Source organism: Capsicum annuum, chromosome 12 (genome assembly GCF_002878395.1).
Source record: "Capsicum annuum cultivar UCD-10X-F1 chromosome 12, UCD10Xv1.1, whole genome shotgun sequence".
NCBI lineage: Eukaryota > Viridiplantae > Streptophyta > Magnoliopsida > Solanales > Solanaceae > Capsicum > Capsicum annuum.
The window spans coordinates 213,340,062-213,345,258 of NC_061122.1; the positions used below are offsets into that span (position 1 = coordinate 213,340,062).

Consider the following 5,197-nt stretch of genomic DNA (forward strand, 5'->3'; position numbering starts at 1 on the left):
ATAATATATTTAAGTAGTCACAACTATAATTAGCTATATAATCATGGATATGTTTATATAAACATAGAGCAGATTTTGAAATTTATAGGTTCCTATAAAAATCTCAAATTAATATAATGATAATTCATCATCACACTGCAATTGAGGAGCAAATTAAATATAGTGAACAAAATTTCGCTACTAATATCAAAAATTAAAATTATATATATTGATCTTGATGCACTGAAACATATTCTAAAGAATAAAGCTATATTATATATGAGTATAATAATATTAGACAACTAATTCTAACAAAAATAATAACAAAGAAAACTATAATAAAGTAGAAACATAATGAATATCGATGGCGAAGAAAAAACAATAAAGTAGAAGAAGAACCAATAAAGATGCTGAAGGAAAAACAAATATTTAAATGTTCATGTTATGCAATTAAATTTTGAAGGAAAAACATATATCTTGAAGAAAAAAAATGTAAAATTCACGAAACAAAAAAAATGCTCGAGATTAGAAGCATACCTTGAAAATTTTGTGATGTTGGTATTTTTCTATCTCTATATATAAAAGAGTTCTAAATAAGAAAAAATTAATATACAATATTAATCGGTTTGAAAGTTCTAAATTTAATATCTCAAATAAGGAAAAGTTACTAAATTATTTTCGTTGATTTTAAATTCATTAGAGAAATAAGTAAATTAGGCAAAAATTTTTTTACCAAATTTAAAAGACACGTGAATGATAATAAATTAATAAAGTTGGTTTTGATTTATTTATATAGTAATAAGTCTTTTAGTTATTTTATTATTTTTTGGCCTTTTTGAACTTTACACAATGTTAACTTCTTCTTTAAAAGGAATGTTTTTTCTTTGCCAAAAACAGTGTATTATTAATTTTCTTAATAATTTTTACCATATCTTTTAGTACTCCTTAATTTATAAAATTTACCATAAGGATTCTTTACTTTAAATTATAATAAATATAATTAAAATAATAATTTTAAAAAGTGAAAAAACGATTTTGTCTATTGCATAGTATTTTAGTAAAGGGCAAAAGATTCAAATCACTTTTCTAAGGGTCTTCACATTTTTAATATATTATAGAATAGATATAGATTATAGATTATAGATATATATATATTTGAAACTGAAACAATAGACTTACAATGATAAGTTATGGCTGGCCAAAGTCATAAATTATAACATGGAAACAAACCAAAGTTTATCAAAATGTTTATTCTCATGATAAAACGAAAAACTAAGAAGTACCAAGCACAAGAATCTATGATAATATAAAAATCCAACATCAACACAATTTCAAGAGTCATTGAAGCGATGAACACTGATAACATGAAATTAGTAAAACAAACAACTAAAGAGAAAGAAGCTACATTATTCATGAACTATTGTAGCTTTCTACCATTCTTTATAAAATCAGCAAAACCAAAAATTTAAAAGAATAAAAATGATAAAATCCACCAAATATTCAGAAAAAGAAAAAGGCAGGATGGTGCATGAAGCATAGATGTCAAGCAAAAGAACTGTTCTCTTCCTTTAATTTTTTTGTCCATAAAGAAGTCTCTTCTATTTCAACATTCTAAAGGATAGTTTGTTTGATCATGACTACTGGCGCTGAAGTTTAGCTTTTGCATCTCATGGATAGCACTAACTGTGTTCAATTTTTTTTGAATAAAGTTTGTTAAATGGGTTTAGCTTACGAAAGGTATTTTAGTAATTTAATGGGCTAAGAGGCGCTTAAAAGAGATAGATGTTAGCCGCCCCATATTAGAAGTAGTTTTTTCATAATATACGCTCTTATTACAAATTGCCATAATTCACATTAGGGTTCTTTCAAAACATGGCTAGAACTAAGAGACAGAGGGCCACAACAGACATATTGTCTGTTTGTCTCATTCAAAAAATACTTTGTTATCTTAGTTATAAAGAAGCTTCCCGGATGAGAATTCTCTCCAAAACATGGCAACAAGCCTGGTTGACTCTTCCCAACTTAGAATTCAGAGTTGAATATATGTCCAGAGGCGCAGAAATAGTGGACGCAATCATGGAGAGATACAGGCATGACAAAATCCCTATTGACAAGTTTGAATTCTCAAATTGTTCAGGATCCAATGACAGTGATCTGTTTTTCGTTCGGATTAATACGTGGCTTGACATGGCTCTTCAGAATGGTGTAAAAGATATAATATATGGAAATCCGTACTACTTGACTCGATCATCCCTTTTCCTATCATCAATGTCATGGCAGGAAAATGTTTAAGAGAATTGGTTCTGAGAGGTGACTGTAATCTAATGGATGTTTCATTATCTAGTGGTGTGGCGAACTGTTACTCATTGAGAAAGCTTTCTTTGTCTCATGTAAGTTTAGATGAAAACATGCTTCAGACTCTACTCAGTAGCTGTCCCTTGATAGTCACTTTCAACTTGGACGATTGTCGAGGATTGGGAAAGATTGAGCTTTTGAATCTTCAAAAGATCAAGTCGATTTCCATAAAAGGGGTTAGAAACGTGCATGTTAAAATCAAAGCACCAACTCTTGAACACTTCTTTTTTCTAGTTATTCTTCATTAGAAAACTTGGATGTTGTTGAATGTCAGAAGCTGAAATCTTTAGAGCTAAAATATGTGAGGATATCTGATGGATCTCTCGAAAACCTTATTTCTAGATCTCAATCCCTGAAGGTCTTGATGATTCAAAAATGTCCGGGCATAGGTAATATTGATTCTTCAAATTTGGAGTCACTTGAGTATATTGGAGATCAAATTCCTGAACTTAAAATGGCAAGTGAGTCTAGCCAATTGAAGCACTCAAAAATCGTTCTTAACTGCCCCAACATCTATTTAGATGTTGTATGATTTTGTAAGTTGAGGAAGTTTCTATCAAATTTAACTTCTTCGTCTCACATTTCGATTGGTTTTTACAAATGCCATGAGATCAACATCAATGGTATGCAACTGCACCACAAAGGTTCTACCCCAAGTGGACATTCTAAATGTCCACTTCTGGTTGACTGAGGAGTACCCAACATTTGTGGATGCTTTACTATGGAGTTGTTGTTATGGTTCGGACAGAATAAGCAAACCACAAGTAAAAGAAAAACAAGAACAACACACAGATTTACATGGAAACCCTTGCGGGAAAAACCACGGGCAGAGGCAGAGGAATTTTGAAAGGAGAGGAGTACAATGTGGAGAATGACGTAATTTCTGAATAATGAAAATAACTCACTAAATCGCACTTATATAGTACGTACGTACAAATAGGTCCTAGGCCCAAAAACATCAGCCCGATCCCTACGCTACCACCACAGACCCCATTGAAAATCACAAACATGGGTCGGACCGCGAAACTTTTAGGGCTGAACCAACAAAATTCGGGTCACAACTCTAACAGTTGTCATCCTAGGAGACTCAATCTATCATCAACTGTTGAAATGACTAAATGTTTAATCGACTGTTTAATGGATATGAAGAGTCCGAGTCATTCTTCTTCTCAAAGAAGCGAGTCTTGGCATAGTCAATTGAAAGAAATAAAAGCTTTTGATGGGAAAGATCAGCCGCTGCAACTCAAAAGTGGGAAGCTGACAATACGAACCCTTAAGAAGAGGAAGACGAAGGGACTTTATTTTATTAGATTGGTGATGCGGACAACTAATAAACATTTTGTCTATTTACTATCCGTGTGTCTATTTTCATATGTCTCAATATCCCGTTCAATCAAGAAAATTGAAAAATATGGTGTCAATTGAAAGAAATAAAAGCTTTTGATGGGAAAGATCAGCCGCTGCAACTCAAAAGTGGGAAGCTGACAATACGAACCCTTAAGAAGAGGAAGACGAAGGGACTTTATTTTATTAGATTGGTGATGCGGACAACTAATAAACATTTTGTCTATTTACTATCCGTGCGTCTATTTTCATATGTCTCAATATCCTGTTCAATGAAGAAAATTGAAAAATATGGTGTCTAACAGAATCTTTATCGAAAGAAAATTGAACTTTATTCACAGGAAGAGAAGATTTCTTATAAATCCACTAATTTATTATGTGCTTTACTTGAGCTGAAGGTCTATTGGAAACAGTCTCTCTACCTTCTCAAGGTAGGGGTAAGGCTGTGTACACCCCACCCTCCCCAGACCATAATTGTGAGATTACACTAGGTATGTTGTTGTTGTTTAACTGCAGGCTGGCATTCATGAAGCAGCACGCTCACTTTCGACATTACATCTTTTTTTTTTTCTCCAAGAAATAATGCGTAAAGGAATGCAGCCAATTTTTTCTGTTACTTTTTATGATGTTTGCTAAATGTATATCACTTTTAACTTAGTTTATGAAAAATTTTCATACGATTCTTACTTTTTATGATTTTTCCCAAACGTATTTGTCATTAAATTTTTCCTTCAATTGATTATGTAAATTACACAAAACTGTACATTCTAGATCTATTCTTTCCCAATAAATATTTCATTAATGTGTCATCCTTTTTTATATTCAATTTATCTCCGTTCTTGATACATATGATGCTTTGAAAAAGAGAGGAGGCTACAGTTTTTAATAAGAAAACATAACTTTTAAGACGTGAAACATGTCTATCCACAGCCGACGTTATTTAGACAAGCTAAATATTTGATATATTAGAAAAACTGCATAGGCAAAGGATGTACCAATTCAGTTGATTGCTTTCATTTACAAACTATAATATTTTTGAAAGGATTACTACTAAACCAATGTTACTCTCTCCTCTGAAAATTAAAGAATATTCTCTCCACTTCATTTAATAGCAAATTGGGTAAGATTGTGCTTTGTAGTGACAATAAATGTTAACCGAGTGTGTTCTTGGGTAAAATTGTACTTTGGAAGGGTGTGTTCTTGGACAACCAAATTTCTGTCATATGTATAGGGAGAGCTTAGTGTTGGGACCTGATATTGTCCGCTTTGGGCCAAGCCCTCACGGATTTGTCTTTGGACACCTCCCAAAAGGCCTCATACTAATAGAGTTGGGTGAGACTTTAAATATTGGACATTCTTCCTCTATTTCAGTGGCGGAGCCATGATGAACACCCTTCGTTGGAAATTTTTTTCGAGTATATAGGTTAAATATAGATATTTATGGTTATATACATGTTGTTGCACACCTTTGACGAGGTAGAGAAACATAGACCAGTGGTCAAGAGTGTGCATTTCCGCA

General features: G+C 32.3%; 1 pseudogene; it reads left to right on the forward strand.

Annotated features, from left to right (window-relative positions):
• The first annotated feature begins 1,851 nt into the window (after positions 1–1,851).
• Positions 1,852–4,314, forward strand: LOC124889737 (annotated as a pseudogene).
• Positions 4,315–5,197: the final 883 nt, after the last annotated feature.